Source organism: Rhinatrema bivittatum, chromosome 3 (assembly GCF_901001135.1).
Source record: "Rhinatrema bivittatum chromosome 3, aRhiBiv1.1, whole genome shotgun sequence".
Taxonomy (NCBI): domain Eukaryota; kingdom Metazoa; phylum Chordata; class Amphibia; order Gymnophiona; family Rhinatrematidae; genus Rhinatrema; species Rhinatrema bivittatum.
Window position 1 is genome coordinate 21,554,005 of NC_042617.1, and position 19,185 is coordinate 21,573,189.

The window sequence follows — 19,185 nt, forward strand, 5'->3', positions numbered from 1 at the left end:
ATTTATATCTTTGAGGGGAGAAAATTGGATTTGATGGAATTAAGTAATTTCAGACCTATATCCAATTTGCAAGTTATTGCTAAATTATTAGAGAGAGGTTTTTCTTTTTAGCAAACGGAATGCTAATAATCAAAAACCTGGAAAACAGATAACTTATCTGTAGCCATATAACTTTAAACCTAACTGGATATTTTTTGAATATCGCCGGTTAGATGTAAAGTTATCCAGCTACAGTTAGCCGGATAACTTTAGATTTCACCGGCTCTATTCAAAGAATATAGTTGGTTAAGTGATACGCCAGCACTTAAAAAAATAAGAATCTTGTGACCCTAGCAGCTCAAACTGTTACACCCATCGGTCACAGACGGCTGCGACCACTAATGCTCACCTCCTTTTATGCAGCCCTGACACATTGGGGAAAGTGGCTGCCTCAGCCAGCTACCACCAGCCTCCCTGGCATTCCCGGGACGGTGTGGGCGTTCCCGGGACGGTGTGGGCGCTGCCGACCGCCATCTTTCTCATGGGATCACTTAGGCGCGCGCACGGGCCAGTATTAAGTGCGTCATGGTGGGAACCTCGGGGGCATCCCCTCCAGGTGATGTCTATACCTTGCTGTATTTAAGCTGCCTGGCCCTGCCTATCAATGAGTTAGCAAGGATTGCTGAATCCGCTTCTCTCATACAGACTTCCTGTTCCAGCTCCTGCACTTCGGCTTGAGACGCTCTGGGTACCCACTCCTCAGGGCCCTTCCTCGTCTCTGGCTATCCGCTCCTCGGAGGGCCTTCTGCCTTCGACTACATACAATCTGCTCCCGTTTCCCGGGACCTCTCCTGGAACTATCATCTCTGTGAGTACCTGACTCCACAGACTACCACCGTGCCACACTAGTGAGGCACCACCTCAGTGTACTCTGCTCTGCAGGCCATTGCCACGTCATCGCTACAGAACTCTCTCCAGTGTATCCTGGGTCCCGGGTCACTACCGTGCCAGCCCTAGTGAGGAACTACCTTGGTGTAGCCTGCGCTGCAGGTCATTGCCACATCATCGCTACAGGTTCCCCGCCGGTGTACCCGTACCCTGGGCCTCTACAGTATCTTCCTTGAGTAAGGAATCCTTTGGTGTACCCTGCGCTGCAGGCCACTACCACATCATCGCTTCGGAGAGACTTCTCTGTATACCCTGCGCTGCAGGCCACTACCGTTTCATTACTTCACAGAGACTCCTTCGGTGTACCCTGTGCTACAGGCCACTACCGCATCACCACTTCGGAGAGACTTCAGGGAATACCCATTCTCTGCCCTTATCTTTTCCTCCTGCACCCCCTGCTCTGCTGTGTCTGACGTCCGCTGAGACCACGCCTACCGACGGTGAGATCCTCAGGACTCCTCCCTGTGGGTGGTGGTACCATCTCTCACCTCGGCCCAGGGCCCACACACCTACAAGTCATAACAGATTGCTACCTCCATGGACCTGGCACAGGTCTATGCAATTCAGGCCATCCCTGGCCTGGCCCAGCGAATTTCAGAGCAGCAAAAGGTATTAGAGACTTTGGCTAATGCCATCAGTCAATTAAGCACTCGGCTGGACTCTGCCTCGATGCCTGTCAAGCCAAGTCCTACTTCGCCTGCACCGCCATTTCGGCTTCCTGTGCCCTTACCGGCAACCCCTCGCTTCGCAGGTGACCTCTTGTTATGCAGGGGCTTCTTGAACCAGTGCAGCATGCACTTCTCTTTGCAGCCTACATAGTTTCCCGACGTAGTGTCCAAAACAACGTACATCTTATCTCTCCTGGACGGAAAAGCCTTGACCTGGGCGTTACCCCTTTGGGAACGAATGGATCCAATTCTCAACAACTTGCCAGGCTTCTTTACCCTGTTTTGCTCTGTATTTGATGACCCCGCTCGCAGGACCGTCGCTGGATCTCCACTCCTGCATATGCAACAAGGTCCCAGGTCACTGACCGAATATGTCATTGAGTTTAGGACTCTTTCCTCAGAATTAACTGGGATCTGGGCTGCCTGCGTGCCATATTCATGGAAGGGCTAAGTTCACGCATTAAAGGCGAATTAGCAGCACGTGAACTTCGAGAGACATTGGATTCACTTATCGACCTGATCGGTTGCATCGATCGTCGTCTACGTGAGCGGTCGAACGAGGCTAGAGGATCCAAAAGGATGTCATCAGGGGCTCCATACATTCACCAAACATCTAACACCCAGACGGCTCCATTACCCAGCACCGAAGAGGAGGAACCTATGCAAATGGGTCGTAGTCATCTATCTGCGAAAGAAAGACGTCACCGGCAAAGATCAGGTCTTTGCATGTATTGTGGCCAGCCAGGTCATGCGGTACCCTCCTGTCCACTCTGTCCAGGAAACTCCCAGGCCTAGGACCCGCCAGAGGACTCCTCCTAGGCCTGACCGAACCTGCTCCTCCGCAGGGCTGCATTAGCTCCTCCACTGTCTCCATTAGCACAGTCGCCTTAGAGTTTCATACCCTAGCTCTGGTTGACTCCGGGGCCGGTGGGAACTTTATACACAGACAACTCATAGAACACCTACGCATCCCCACCATCCGGACACCTACACCCTTGCTACTGTCTTCAATTCATGGCGAGCCGTTACCAGGTGAAGTTACTTTTTCCACTACTCCAATCCAGCTTCACAATGGGTCGCTACACACGGAGACCATTTCGTTTTTTGGTCTCAGATAAAGCTATACATCCTGTGGTGCTTGGACCACCGTGGTTACAAATGCACACACCACATTTCGATTGGAGCACCTTACAACTGTCCCAATGGGGCAAATCCTGCCACGGGAAGTGCTTAGAAGTCATATCTCCCATGCCATGTCTGACATCTACCACTTCTCTTCCGGGCCTACCCCGGCAGTATTCTTCTTTTAGTGACGTGTTCTCCAAGTAAGCGGCAGACACACTACCACCTCATTGCTCATTTGACTGTGCCATAAACTTGTTACCCAACACCGAAGCTCCCAGAGGAAGGGTATACCCACTTTCTCTGACGGAAACCAAAGCAATGTCTGAATATATACAAGAGAATTTGGCAAAAGGCTTCATCCGGCCTTCTAAATCTCCAGCTGGAGCCGGGTTCTTTTTTGTGGGAAAGAAGGATGGTTCCATTTGGCCGTGCATAGATTACCGCAGCCTAAATGAGATCACCCTGAAGGACCGCTATCCATTGCCATTAATTTCTGAGCTTTTTGACAGGCTCCAAGGGGCCAAAATATTTACTAAATTGGACTTCAGAGGAGCATATAACTTGGTCAGGATACGCCGGGCGATGAATGGAAAACCACATTTAACACCTGTGACGGCCATTTTGAATATTTAGTAATGCCGTTTGGCCTCTGCAACACCCTGGCAGTATTTCAAAATATGATGACCGAAATCTTCAGGGGCATGCTGTACAGCTGTGTAGTGGTATACCTGGATGACATTTTGGTTTTCTCGCAAGACCTACAGAGCCATCATTTGGTCGTCGCCAACTTCTTACAGAGATTGAAGAACAACCAGCTGTATGCCAAACTGGAAAAGTGCTCCTTTCACTAGGAGTCTGTTCCATTCCTAGGCTATGTGGTCTCCAGCCAGGGCTTCCAAATGGATCCACAAAAGACCAAGAGTATTCGGGATTGGCCGCAGCCCCACAGGTCTTAAGGAACTGCGAAGATTCACCATTATTCAACACTGCGAAGATCCACCATTATTCAACACTGACAGCTACACTCACAGCCATGACTCGAAAGGGAGCCAACCCCTCACAGTCTTATGTTTAGGGAAGGATGTGAACCCCTGGGCTGAGATGAGCAATGTCTCTACCCACAGGGAGGAGCCCTGTGAGCCTCACCGTCAGCAGGCGCAGTCTCAGAGGCGTGACACACAGGTACTTTATTAAAGTAGGAAGGAAAGTAATGTCCACAGTATTAGCAATATAGAAGTACAGTCCTGGGCAATAGGAATTACCCAGAATGAGACACAGTGAAGAAGATCCGGTAGTGGCCCGTGGAATGGGGTATGCCATGGATCCCCTTTGGCAAGAGTAGGCACCTCAGGATACAGATCCGGTAGTGGCCCGCGGAGCGGGGTGCACTAAGGAAATCTGTACAGTAGATGTTGGTAGCGATGCCAAACTCAGAAGCAGTCCTGTGCAGATGATGAGCAGGAATACTGTAGAGTATGAATGATGAAAGGCTTTCACTGAAGAAAGGCGATAGTGGCCCGAGGATCAGGGTACACCACGTAGGCTCCACAGTGTTGTCCAGAAAAGAAGATGTCTGTAGAGATACTCACAGTAGGTGGTTCCTGGAGCAAGTAGATCAGAGAAGCAATTCAGCAGCAGACAGGCAGGAAGGCCCTCCGAGGAGCGGATAGCCATGAACGCAGGAGAGCCCCCGAGGAGCGGGTACTCAGAGCGTCCAATTGCCAAAGCTATAACAGGAACAGGAAGTCCTAGAATGAGCAGAGTACAGCAAGACAGAACTCCTTGCTAACTCGAGGAAGGCAAGGGAGGGCTCCATTAAATATGATAGTGGGTTGACGTCATCGGGTGGGTCGCCCCTGAGGTTCCCGCCATGACGTATTCAAATATGGCCCTTGCGCGCGCACCTAGGTAACTCCAGGTCCAAGATGGCGGCCGGCAGCGCCCACACTGTCCCGGGAACGCCGGAGAGGTCGGCGTGAACTGGCAGACACAGCCATTGTTCCTAGACTTGATGGAGCGGAGAAAAAAAAGAGTTGAGCATGAGAGGTCGCAGCCATCTGCGACCAACAGGCGTAACACACAATGGTCTCCTGAAGCAGTGACCACCTTCCAGGAGCTCAAGGAGGCATTCCTACAAGAGCCGTGTTTGTGCCACCCGGATCCCCGATGACCCTTCATCGTCGAGGTGGACGCTTCTGACATTGGCGTTGGTGCAGTCCTCAGCCAACACTCAGCCAATCACACCTTGCACCCATGCTCATTCTTCTCCTGGCGCTTCTCCCCTGCGGAGCGTAATTACGGAATAGGGGACAAGGAACCTCTGGCGATTAAATTAGCCTTTGAAGAATGGCGTCCATGGCTCGAGGGAGCGCAACACCAAATCACAGTTTACACCGATCACAAGAACCTTGAGTACTTACAGCATGCTCAACGCCTGAACCACAGACAGGCCCGCTGGTCACTATTTTTTACCAGGTTCAATTTCCTTTTGCGATACCAGCCAGCTGATAAAAACACCTGAGCCGATGCACTCTCCCATTCATTTACCATGGAAGATGTTCCTGATACTCCACGCCATATCATTGACCCTACAAGGGTGCTCCTCTCTGCTACACACATGGTTCCAGCCGGGAAGACGGTGGTTCCCCAACCACTCAGAAGAAAAATCCTCAGATGGATGCACGATTCTCTACTCAGAGGCCATCCCGGACAAGCGCGAACACTTTCGACCATGCGAAGGTTCTACTAGTGGCCAACCATGCAGAAAAAACGTTTATGCATACGTGGAATCGTGTCCTTCTTATGCCCGTCAAAAGCCGCCGGCAGGCCGACTTTGGGGGCTTCGTCAACCACTTCCTGCGTCCAGCAAACCGTGGACACACATAGCCACGAATTTCATTGTTGATCTACCCCTTTCCTGTGGCAACAACACCATCTGGGTCACTGTGGACCACTTTTCAAAGATGGCTCATTTCGTGACGCTACCTGGTCTACCTTCAGCCCCAGAACTAACGAAACTATTTATCCACCACATCTTTCGCCTCCATTGCCTCCCAAGACACATCCTCTCTGACAGATGCGCACAATTTACAGCAAAATTTTGGAGGTCATTATGCAAAAAATTTGACATAGCTCTGGACCTCAGATCAGCCTACCATCTTCAGGCCAATGGACAGACAGAGAGGACAAACCCTACTTTAAAACAGTTTCTCCGGGCATACGTAAACTCAAGGCAAAGTGACTGGTCTGATTTACTTCCCTGGGCTGAGTTTGCTTTAAACTCCCACCACTCTGCTTCTACTGGATCTTCGCCCTTCCAAACTGTCTGCGGATGCCAGCCTCTGCCTCCTCTTCCTGTGCCTCTGTCTGTGTCATCTCCCGCAGCCCAGGCCTCAGCGCAGGAACTGCATCAACTCTGGGTGTACACCAAACAACTTCTCCAACGAGCCGGTCAAAAGGCTAAGAAGTTCTATGATGTTCATCACCGAGCAGCTCCTCAGTTGAACCCTGGAGACAAAGTGTAGCTTATTACCCACTTCATCCACCTAAAACTGCCTTCAGCTCGCTTTGCGCCCAGATACATCAGGCCTTTCCCAGTACATCGCCGCCTGGGTCCAGTTACGTACAGCCTTCAACTACCCACTTAACTTAAGATCCACAAAACCTTCCATATCTCTCTTAAAGCTGCTCATCCTGTCTGAGTTCTCAAGAAAACCATCTGAACCCCAACCTCTTACAGCTGAAGAGGATATCACCTATCAGGTAGAAGACATATTAGACGTAAGGAAGTGTGGAAGGCGCTGGGAATATCTCATCTCATGGGAGGGATTTGGTCCCGAGGAGAATAGTTGGGAGCCAGCAATCAACATCCTCAACAAGGAACTAATCAGACAGTTCCACATCTCTCATCCTCTGAAACCAAAACCCCTGGGAAGGGGCCCTAAGAAGGGAGTATTGTTACGCCCGGTCGCAGACAGCTGCGACCACTAATGCTCACCTTTTTTTATGCAGCCCTGACATCATTGTGGAAAGTGGCGGCCTCCACCAGCTACTGCTGGCCTCCCTGGCATTCCCGGGACGGCATGGGTGCTGCCGACCTCCATCTTGCTCATGGGATCACTTAGGCAGGGGTGCGTGCGTGCATGGGCTAGTATTAAGCGCGTCATGGCGGGAACCTCGGGGGCGTCCCCTCCAGTTGACGTCTATACCCTGCTGTACTTAAGCTGCCTGGCCCTGCCTATCAACGAGTTAGCAAGGAGTTCCTTCATTGTTGAATCCACTTCTCTCGTACAGACTTCCTGTTCCAGCTCTTGCACTTCGGCGTGAGACGCTCTGGGTACCCACTCCTCGGGGGCCCTTCCTTGTCTCTGGCTATCCACTCCTCGGAGGGCCTTCTGCCTTGGACTATAGTTTGCTCCCGTTTACAGGACCTCATCTCTGTGAGTACCTGACTCCATGGACTACCACCGTGTCACACTAGTGAGGAACCACCTCGATGTACCCTGCACTGCAGGTCATTGCCACATCATCGCTACAGGTTCCCCGCCAGTGTACCCGTACCCTGGGCCTCTACAGTATCATCCCTGAGTAAGGAATCCTTTGGTGTACCCTGCGCTGCAGGCCACTACCACATCATCGCTTCGGAGAGACTTCTCTCTGTATACCCTGTGCTGCAGGCCACTACCGTATCATTACTTCACAGAGACTCCTTCAGTGTACCCTGTGCTACAGGCCACTACCGCATCGCCACTTCAGAGGGACTTCAGGGAGTACCCCTGCCCTACCCTTATCTTTTCCTCCTGCACCCCTCACTCCGCGGGCTGTGCCTTTTCTAGTTTATAATAAAGACTCTGTTCCACAGCTGTGTCTGACATCCGCTGAGACCGCACCTACCGATGGTGAGGCCCATAGGGCTCCTCCCTATGGGCGGTACCATCTCTCACCTCGGCCCATTGCCCACACACCTACAAGTCATAACACAAATGCCAGGCCCACCCAAGCTATGGCAAGCAGCTCTACCAGGCCAAGCATCCCCACTCCATTATCCTCTAAAAATATAATAAAAAGAAGAGGTCCAGCACCAGCATGCTCAGTGCTTTCTTCATTGGTATGGGAGCCTACGCTTCCAGTGTTGCTCCCATAGCAACGAGGAAAGCATCGGGCCCTGGTTGCGGTCACTTCACACCATGATGCAGGCTGAAAAACTGCTGAGTGAAAGACACCACAAGGACGGTAGGGTTGAGGTGGGGGAAGGAAGGGGGGAGAGAAGCCCGAGGAGGGGTATCTATAAATTACCAAAGGGGAGCAACAAGGAGGGTTACGATGTATTTATTTTCTGGGTACTGGTTTGAGTGGGAATGTTATTTGACCTTTAGCCTTCCTGATGGCATCCCAGAGGAGGGGTGGGGAGTAGATAATTATTGTTTTTTTGTACTTGTATGTTACTGTTTTAATGTTTTGTATTTATATGCTACTAGATTTGTTGTATTTTTGTAATTGTATTTTGATATGTTGTAAGCAGTGCTGGTCCTTTTATGGAGGACGGGGACATATGCATTGAAAATGTAACGTAACTCAATGATAGACACAATGGGGTAGATTTTCAGTTGGATATAGCCACCTAACTATTAAGTAGGGAGTTAAATGGCTACATCCTACAGGGGGGAGGGGAGTTTCTCTCACAGTCATTACATTTAGCTGCCTAGTTTATCTAAGTAGCTAAAATTGGCCACAGAAAAAATGGTTGGCCCAAGAGGCTGAAAATGTGTCTGTGATCATCAGCTAACTTTTAGCTGGTGATCGTAGGTGCTCAGACATCATATGAATTCCCCCTCTGAGGAATATTACTTTACATTGTGTCAAGAGACAGGAACCTACTATGTGAGCTAGACATCCTGGGAGTGGGTCAAGACAGTGTCCAAAAACCCCAATCCCACACCCGGACACCACTTACAGTCACCTCACCAGCCAGGCCCCTCCCTTCTTTCCGCAGGAGGTTCATTCATGGCTATTCAAGGAAGCCTACCCTTAAACTGCCGCATCCCTTCCCACGCATCCCATTCCCCCTCGACCCTCTCCAGTTAGTATCTCCTGCCCACCCTTTCTCCCAGCCTCCTACCTCAGCTAAGTTGCACAAAACTATCGAACTCCCTTCTCACTCAGGCAAGTGCCGCAGATATTCATTTCATAAGATACTGTCGCATTATTTTTAAATAGTTCTCATATTACTTCATGTTATATTCTCTGTCTAATTTGGTAACTCCTTATTTATGCCTATTTGCTTTGCTTTTACGTATATTACTTCCTAAACTCCCAGTTTTTCTGCTCCTTGTTTATTGTAACTGCCTTCACCTCTTAGCCTCCCCTTGTTTGATGTAAACTGGCATGATGTCCCTGACGAATGTCGGTAAAGAAAAGCCTTAAATAAATAAATACATAAAAATCAAGCCAATCAAAGGTTACAGTGGCAAATGCTTATGAAATGTAAAGCTGTCAATGAGAAAACAGGGAACAACAATGGGAAATGAGCATTGATCAGGGAAAAAAACCCCATCGGTGTCACAAGGGTCAAGCCATGTCACCACGCAGCCTCAACAACATACTGCAATCTCAACCACATTTATCAATTAACTGGGAATAGGAAAAGTATTTCAGTTAGCCTTATCAGTCAGAATTACCCCAAATTATAGACTGTAGTCTGTGTGTGCGCAAAGAGAAAGAACAGCGGTGGGGCACATTGTGAACCAGCTACCAAATATTGGGTGCAGTGCACCAAAGGCTGCCCTCCTCCGTTCGGCTCATACGGTCCTGCCCCTCCGTCTCCTTCTGGACAGATTTTCCCCCCAGTCAGCCCTTCTGCCTCTGTCAAGTGCGAGAGTGGCAGCGATAATCTGAAGAGGCTGAATCCAGCTCCACCGGTGACAAAACAGAGACTCCCTGCTGACTCTCAATTTACTTATCTCAAATCCAAGGCCGGAAAGCTGCCTGGTCTAAGCTCTCATGCTCAGTACGTACAGCTACAGCTTATAGTTTCCCTTCTCTGAATCCTCAGAAGCAATGGAAAACTGTTCCTGTTTTATTCCTCCAACAGATGAGAGAGAAAGCATAAGAACATAAGAACATGCCATACTGGGTCAGACCAAGGGTCCATCAAGCCCAGCATCCTGTTTCCAACAGTGGCCAATTCAGGCCACAAGAACCTGGCAAGTACCCAAAAACTAAGTCTATTCCATGTAACCATTGCTAATGGCAGTGGCTATTCTCTAAGGGGCGGATTTTCAGAGCCCTGCTCGCGTAAATCCGCCCAAAACCGGGCGGATTTACGCGAGCAGGGCCCTGCGCGCCGGGAAGCCTATTTTACATAGGCCTCCTGGCGCGCGCAGAGCCCCGGGACTCACGTAAGTCCCGGGGTTCTCCGAGGGGGGCGTGTCGGGGGCGTGTCGGGGGCGGGCCCAGTCGTCGCGGCGTTTCGGGGGCGTGTCGGCAGCGTTTTGGGGGCGGGTATGGGGGCGTGGCTACGGCCCGGGGCAGTCCGGGGGCGTGGCCGCGCCCTCCATACCCGCCCCCAGGTCACGGCCCAGCGCGCAGGAGGCCCGCTCGCGCATGGGGATTTACGCCTCCCTCCGGGAGGCGTAACTCCCCCGACAAAGGTAAGGGGGGGTTTTAGACAGGGCCGGGTGGGTGGGTTAGGTAGGGGAAGGGAGGGGAAGGTGAGGGGAGGGCAAAGGAAAGTTCCCTCCGAGGCCGCTCCGATTTCGGAGTGGCCTTGGAGGGAACGGGGGTAGGCTGCGCGGCTCAGCGCGCGCCGGCTATACAAAATCCATAGCCTTGCGCGCGCCGATCCAGGTTTTTAGCAGATACGCGCGGCTCCGCGCGTATCTACTAAAATCCAGCGTACTTTTGTTTGCGCCTGGAGCGCAAACAAAAGTAGGCTATTCGCGCTCCTTTTAAAATCCGCCCCTAAGTGAACTTAAAAGCAGGTAATGGACTTCTCCTCCAAGAACTTATCCAATCCTTTTTTAAACACAGCTATACTAACCACATCCTCTGGCAACAAATTCCAGAGTTTAATTGTGCATTGAGTAAAAAAGAACTTTCTCCGATTAGTTTTAAATGTGCCCCATGCTAACTTCATGGAGTGCCCCCTAGTCTTTCTACTATCCGAGAGAGTAAATAACCGATTCACATCTACTTGTTCTAGACCTCTCATGATTTTAAACACCTCTATCATATCCCCCCTCAGTCGTCTCTTCTCCAAGCTGAAAAGTCCTAACCTCTTTAGTCTTTCCTCATAGGGGAGTTGTTCCATTCCCCTTATCATTTTGGTAGCCCTTCTCTGTACCTTCTCCATCGCAATTATATCTTTTTTGAGATGCGGCGACCAGAATTGTACACAGTATTCAAGGTGTGGTCTCACCATGGAGCGATACAGAGGCATTATGACATTTTCCGTTTTATTCACCATTCCCTTTCTAATAATTCCCAACATTCTGTTTGCTTTTTTGACTGCCGCAGCACACTGTACCGACGATTTCAATGTGTTATCCACTATGACACCTAGATCTCTTTCTTGGGTTGTAGCACCTAATATGGAACCCAACATTGTGTAATTATAGCATGGGTTATTTTTCCCTATATGCATCACCTTGCACTTATCCACATTAAATTTCATCTGCCATTTGGATGCCCAATTTTCCAGGGATGAGAGTTTCTCCCCACTCTATTCCCCGACATTTCTCTCTCTCTCTCTCATTGGGGGATTCAAAAAATCAGCTCAGGCTACTTCCTCCTAGTTCACGATTGGCTCAGGAATTCTCCAGCTCCTCTTGGCTCTTGGTATCAGCTAACTCCTTGCTCTCCATTTTGCTTCCTCACTGCCATTTTGTTTTCAGCTGACCTCACCTCAGTCTCACTGCTTGTTAACCCCTCAGTTCTGCAGGGCAGTATTCAAAGCTGCAAAGCGACAGTTTTAGTCCACAGCATTTCCTCGATTCCTCTTCTCTTTCATGCCAGGGCCAGTTGGAGGCTAAACACCCCCCAGGCTCAGTAGAACAAGTCAAACACCAATTGCAGAGCAAAGGTAGGTTGCCTGTCCAGTTATAGTCCCAGTACAGGATAGACTTAGGAGAGAGGGGAGGCACATTTTGGGGAACCAGGCCACATAAAGATTGGTTCTAAAATGGCCTTAGTGGTGGAAGGAGGGAGATAACCTCAGAACAACTAAGAACTGTGATAGCAAAGTAGGTGGATACAAATGGGCAGAGTGAGTTGACAAAGCTCTTTTCTGCCCAAATCTTCTGTGTTTGTATATGCAACTTTAGGGGGCCAAAGTGTAGGAGAAAAGAAGCCAATGGGCAGAGAGCGGTGATAAAATTGCATTACACTTCCAAGAAGAATGGGGTAACTTGCACAGAATGGCTATGGTTGCAACCCTAACATCAACGGGCATGATGTGGGTGGCTGGTTCAGCTAGCCACCTCGCACAAAACTGGGTGGTAAGACATGGGAGCAGGTCTGGGGTTTGGCTTAAGGATGGGACTTGTAAGAACCAAGGAGGGATACAAGGCCTGAAACAGCCTACAGATAGAGGTGGTGGAGACCTGCACTGCCGGAATTCAAACATGCTTCAGACAGATGCAGAGAGCAGTGGTAGGAACAGGGTTGAGAGGCTGAGAAAATGGGGCTTGAGATATGCTTACTAGTCAGTGGGAGAGAACCAGAGAGAAGACAACAGGGCCGGATGGCTCCTTGTCTATCATCACCTACTATGTAAAGCTACAACTCAATGAGACTAGCATCCAAAGCTTCATCACTGATGCCATCCCTCAAAGGGACATTCATTGATACAAATGAGCCCCTTTTATTATACACAGTATTCATAAAACACCATCAGCAGGCATCAACAAAGACAAAATGCTATTGGACTACATGTAAAATATACTGTACATGCAGCTTATTGGAAGAAAACAAATTAACAGCTTCATAGGCATCCATCAATCCTCTCTCTTTTTTAAAGTGAAAAGTAAGCCTCCAGGAATTGCTCATGAACTCTGGATGAGGATAAAAGCTGGTGCTGTTGATCCTTGCGTTTACCATAGGCTACAATAAGTCATTTTGTTCTGTAGCAGAGCGGCATGAGAAAAACGAATAAATACATATTGGATGAAGCAGAAGCGGGAAATGAGAAATGTAACATTCATGTTTATGAAATGATGTTGTTGGCCTCACTGATATTGTACTAACTCTGCCATCCTGGCAGCTTGAGAGAAATTACATGCATGCACCATGCAACAGGAATCCCGTCCGGCAAGAAAAACAGTTGCTGCTCCCTAGGACTGCTGGTCCCAGATCAGAACACTGTGAAAGCTATGCCCCAAAATACACCGACGTCCAGTCAGCAGCAAGCATTACCCAGCATTTCTGCATGATCCAAGATGGTGGATGTCTAGTTTGTGCCTGCAGATACAGCTGGATCAAAAGGTTGGCTGAATCTTTTTTTCTTTTTATAATAGGTACATGTAAGGGGAAAGTGCATTCTTGCCCCTTGGACTGGCCCTATAGATATTTTCATTGTATTCTTTGGGCATTCATACCCTTGTGGTTGCATTGGCAGGAGCAGTGAGCATTGCAGAGGCTGCATTCTGCCTGCACGCTGAAGTCTTGCTGAGGCCAGGGGATCGATCACCTCTCTTAGCACCATCAGGTACAAATATCGGCAGTAGTCCGCTAGCTCTGGAGTACATCTGGCCATGCAGGAAAGGAGATTACCATTTTTCATCAGCAAGAGATATTGAAACTTTTGCTGGCTTGGAGGGAGACAGCGGGGGGTAGGACTGCTCAGTGTGCATGTACCTACAGCTGGAGGTGTTGAGGTGTTACAGGTTCACTGTGTGACTGGGGTAAGAAACAAGGCCAGTACCCCCAGGCACCTCCCTGGTGAGATCTGCTACCCACAACACAGCACGCCACACTCACACTCTGAGTCAGTGCACTATAGATTCCAGGAAAAGCAGTGTTTTATTATTATTATTTGCTTGGTTACGCTTCAGAAACCAGTGCAGCAGAGATAATACACATCTATAGCAAGGTCAAAAGCATATAATGATAATTCAATTCAATACTTTCCTTTTCTGATATTAAAAAAGCCCAGGAAAGTAGCACAGCTCTGTTACCTCCAGATGTCCAGGATTCTCTCTCTCTCTGTCCTTCTCCCTATCTACGATTTATCCTTTTATTGTATATCTGAGAGCCTGCTTCAAGAGTTGCATGCTTACCCCCCCCCCCCCCCCCCCCCCCCCCCCCCCCCCCCCCCCCCCCCCGCCCGCAGCATACCTGACAGTGACTTTCTCTTGTCACTCTAACTCCCTCACCCCAGGGCTTTACTTCCCTGCTTCTCTGCTTTACAGTCACGTGATGTGTGGGGTCAGTGAGAGAAGACCGATGCCTACTTTCTGAATTCATCCTTAGCCAAGATGGTCCGACCCAGGCTAAGCAATCCCATTACATGAGGAGGTAGGGGGTTTTCAGGTGCCATGCCTATCACTGCTATCAATGAAGTTAGCAAGTAGCACATTTAAAATTAATCGAAGAAAATTCTTTTTCATTCAACGCACAATTAAGCTCTGGAATTTGTTGTCAGAGGATGTGGTTAGTGCAGTTAGTGTAGCTGGGTTCAAAAAAGGTTTGGATAGGTTCTTGGAGAAGTCCATTAACTGCTATTAATCAAGCTGACTTAAGGAATAGCATCTGCTTTTACTGGCATCAGTAGCATGGGATCTTCTTAGTGTTTGGGTACTTGCCAGGTTCTTATAGAAACATAGAAACGACGGCAGTAGAAGACCAAATGGCCCATCCAGTCTGCCCAGCAAGCTTTCGCACTTTTTTTTCTCTCACATACTTATCTGTTTCTCTTGGCTCTTAGTAACCTTTTTTTTAAATTCTATTTCCCTTCCTCCCACACCATTAATGTATTTCACTTAGATGCAGTGTTGGAACTGCATCTAAGTGAAATAGCTTAATTAAGTTAGGGGTATTAACCACCGCAATAAGCAAGCTACACCCATGCTTATCTGTTTATTCAGACTGTGTAATTCAGTCCTTGTTGATTGTTGCCTGAATATAGATCCACCTTTCTTCATTCTCCCCTGTAGTTGAAGCAGAGAGCCATGCTGGCTATGTATTGAAAGTGAAGTATCAGTCTTACTCCCCTGCTGTTGTGGCCTGGTTTGGCCTCTGTTGGAAACAGGATGCTGGGCTTGTTGGACCCTTGGTCTGACCCAGCATGGCATGTTCTTATGTTCTTAAATTTGAATCAACTGTGATTGTAAATGACCTTTGACTGTTAGTTGAAACTTGTTTTGTACCCCACTATGAGGCCACTCATTGTGAAGGGCAGCAGGTGTGAGAGCCCTTTGTGCTGTGGCATAGTTGATGCAGCGTCGAGGGAAACCCACAAGGCCTATGCAAGCAGTTGACAAAAGCACCCTGTAACGGGGCAGTCTGGAACTTCATCTTTACCAGCCGTCTCCCCCCAGGTTGAGTCCTTGGGTTCTTGCGGCCGGCAGGACTTAGGTGGGTCCCTAGGGTGGTGAAGATAACTAAAATCCAGAAGCACGCCAGGGTCAGGGCAGGCCAAGGTTGGGGCAGGCAGCAAGCAAGAGTGGTCAGGACCAGGCAAGGGGTCGTATCCAAATGGTAAGCAATCATGGTCAAGTCCAAGCAAGAGGTCAAGCTCCAGAGAGTCAGGCCAAGGGTGGCTAAAGACACACTGAAACAGTGGACAAGACGAATAGGACAAGGCAAGGCTGGATGAGATAGGCTGGAGGGCAAGATTGGACGAGGCATGGCTGGAAAATAAGGCACAGGAACCAGGAACGCAGACAGGAGCAACATGCATTACTGCAAAAATAGGAGACCCAATGCTGAGGCAAAGGCAGGGAGTGAATAGGGCAATCCCTGCCGATGTCATCACTGGGCGCCACGGGGCTTTCCTGTCACTGGCCCTTTAAATATAGTCGAGTGGTGCACACACACGCCTATGTATCCACAAGTATGAGCAGGATGTGGCGGTGCGCCGGCGGCTTCGGAGCCACATTGGAAACTGGGGCCTGTAGCGTCGCCACCATGTTTCCTGCTGCATCAGGACGGCTTCGCTGGAGTCCGGGTGAGGGATGCCAATCCTGCGACCAGCGAACGTAACACAAATGGAAAAAGGCGGAATATCAAATGCCTTAGAAATAAATAAATTAATTAATTAATATGCAAAATTCTGTCCCGGTGTCTATTTCGCAGCTGGAGCCAATCAAGTGGGAATGTGACCCTGCTACCCCAAAATTCATCAGAAGTCTAGTTAACAAGGTTCAATCTGGAAGCAGCAGTTTCAGGTCCTATAACTCAGATCTCCAGACAACATTTAGCTTTGAAAGGCAATGCTGAAAAAAAAAATGTGGTTTAGGAAAGTCAAGTCTCTGCTTTGGGAGAACTGAGTACCTCGCTAATTATAAGGATAACACGCCCGGCTCTACGTAGAAACAGAGAGGGTTTGAAGAATGCTTCAAAGAGAAATGCTCTATGATTTATTAACTCTTTTAAGGTATCTAAGATCTGTGCTCTGGAAAGGTTTAAATGTTATCTGTAGAAATTGTAAATGTGTTGTGACACCGTGTGCAGGCTGAACTCTGGCTGTTCTCTCATAAACTTCCTTATTAATGACACGACAGCAAAACAGAAGCAGCTCTGCTTACCTTTGCAGTTCACAATATAAAGGCAGCAATATATCTCAAGGTTGAGCAGTATATTCGCCTCTCCTAGGCTTCCTTCCCTTCCCTTCGGCTCCCTTGTTCTCTGGGGGCCTTTTATCCCCTTGGAAGGAGAACGTCTTCAGAGCGAAACTCCCTTCCTGTCTGTGGCGTAAGGTGGACAGCCTGGTCCCGGGCTTCTCAGGAGGGTCTCCTTCGCACATGTGAAGCGGCTTATTCCACCTACTACTCGATTGTAGTAGGATAACGAGAAAATACCATCAAAAGGTCAATGGTCCAAGGGCTTATCTCAGCTGTTGGAATCATTTTGCAGGAATTACGTCCTGGCTACTCTAAAGGTGTCACTTGTGTTTGAAACAGATTTAGCTCTCGGATCCTAAAATTGTTCTTGCCCAAGAGGGATGATCTGTTTATGGGTCAAAACATCTGGGCTTGCCCAGAAATAATCAGGCTGAACGGAAGAAGTTTCTGGAATTATGCCCAAACGTCTTGTCTATAGGAGCAGCTTTTCCACTTCAGCTTCCTTGTAAATGTTCAGTATCAGGGAAAGCAATTTATATTTTTTTGACCCTGGTCAATTGGTGTTTATGAAGGCTCAGATAAAGGGCCTGGTTCACTAAGGCTTTCCTCCCATTCTGTGTCTAATACGCCCTCAGCCTGTATTTATCCCTCCCTCTTGAATTCTTACTATGCTAGGGGATTGTACTGCTGTTAACTTATATCTTGCTTTAGGAATCAATAGTTTGCTTCTGCTTTGTTTTTTTTTTAACTAAGCCTAATCCACTTAATACATGAGTTAGGGTTGGTTTCTGAGGCCTTCCCATTAATAACCGTGTCTCGGATCTTCCTCTTTCATGGGGGCTCGATCGTTCTGTTCATAGAATATTGTGGTTTGTTCTCTTTTTGTGATTGATATATGGATATATTTTCATTTTCAAGTATTGTGCTTGGATGTGTAACTTTGTAGAAATGTAAAATTGGAAAAAAAAAAAAAAAAAAGAAAGATTTATCAGGATCAAAAATGACAAAGCATTTTGTCCCTGATCATCACTCAACTATTTTCAGACAATTAAGCAAGGGAAATGAATGTGAAATGGAATATACTTTGGTAAAAGCGTCTTGAAATTGCTTTTATTAATCAACACCAATGTATTTATAATGACATCATCCTCTTCTGTTATTAATGATAGCCCACTCATAGTGTGTAGCTAAGGTGACTTGGATGCTTTCCCTGTGCTTTGGCACGAAAGAGGCCTGGAGTAATAGCCCTGATTAAGCCTCTCAAGCCAGCTAGTGCTTCAGTGTGTTTTTGGAAATTGGTTTTGTACTCTAGGCAGTCAATTGGGTCATTATAACAGCAGCATAACGGCATTCAGAGACGGGAATATCCTGGTGACTTTCACTGCTGATCAGATTTAGAAGACATCGTAGCACAATGCCTTGGAATAATCATGCAATTATTAATTAGCAGAACCCCGTCAGGGTGCACACCACTCTGCATGACAGCAACACAATATCTACCTTCCCATCCTATGGAGCTTGCTATTAATGTACTATAAATAAAACCTGTAGCATTAGACGATCTTAGAGCCAGATTCAAGTGTCTGGCAAAAAAGTCAGGCGATAAAAAAAAATTCAAAACTACTGCAAAGCAGTCAGCTTGCCCGCTTCTGAAACCGTGCGATTTTTGACCAAATGATCTTAATTTCTGGCAACTTCTGGAAGGGGCAAAAAAAAAAAAAAAAAAATCCCACATCCGAGTCAGTCCTGATGAACACCCCTCGTGTTACCCAATTCTGGGAAAACAGAAATGCATTTCTTGAAGAAATGGTGCAGTCTTGCCCAAGTGTTTGCTGCCCTTAAAACTGTGTAATTTTGGTTTGTGTCCTGCTTGTGTGAGTTAAAAAAAAGATCCCTCTTCAACGTTCCCTTCAATTTTTTGTTTGTGCAAAAAAGAGTTATAGAGTTGCAACATAAGTGTACAAACGTGTGCACAGCGCTGTTTGTAACCTCATCCCATCTTCCTTTCCTTGGACGGACTCTTTTCCTGTGAGCGCTTGTTTTATGACCTGTGTGCGCACACGCGCCCAGCTTACGAGGAGCGCTGCCCCTTATGACAGGTGTATGAGGCCCCCAAAGAGCCGCTTTCTTGAACCCTCAGCAGCTCTGCAAAGGCGAACGTAAAGAGTCTTTCAGAAAGTCTTCTGACACTGTGTTGTAACCTTCCCCAGTGGGGAGTATACCCGAGGAAATCGGCACGCCATGGCACTTTTCACCTGGATATACCCGCAATTGCGTGCTTCACCTGTACTGGTATCTTACAAACACCATCCTGGCTCAAGGTGAGATCGACAAAGAAACTGTGAATCATCCTGCAAATAAGATGGATGATGTTAAATGGAGCTCTTCAAAGTACCCACCTCAGATTCTAAGTTTTATTTTATTTATTCTCTTAGCATTTATTTTAGCTACTACTTATTGTTATTGTTACTTTATGTACTAAATGATTTTAATATTGTATGTTTTACCTTTTGCATTCTTATAAACTGTAAACCGTTGCGATGGCTCTCCTTAGCGACGGTATAGAAAGCTTGATAAATACACACACAAATAAATAAATAAAGCCAAGAATCACTGGAACAGTCTAACCGTGTGCAATGTGCATTTGTCTGTTGTGACAAGCACAAGTGCATTGTTGCTATCCCAGA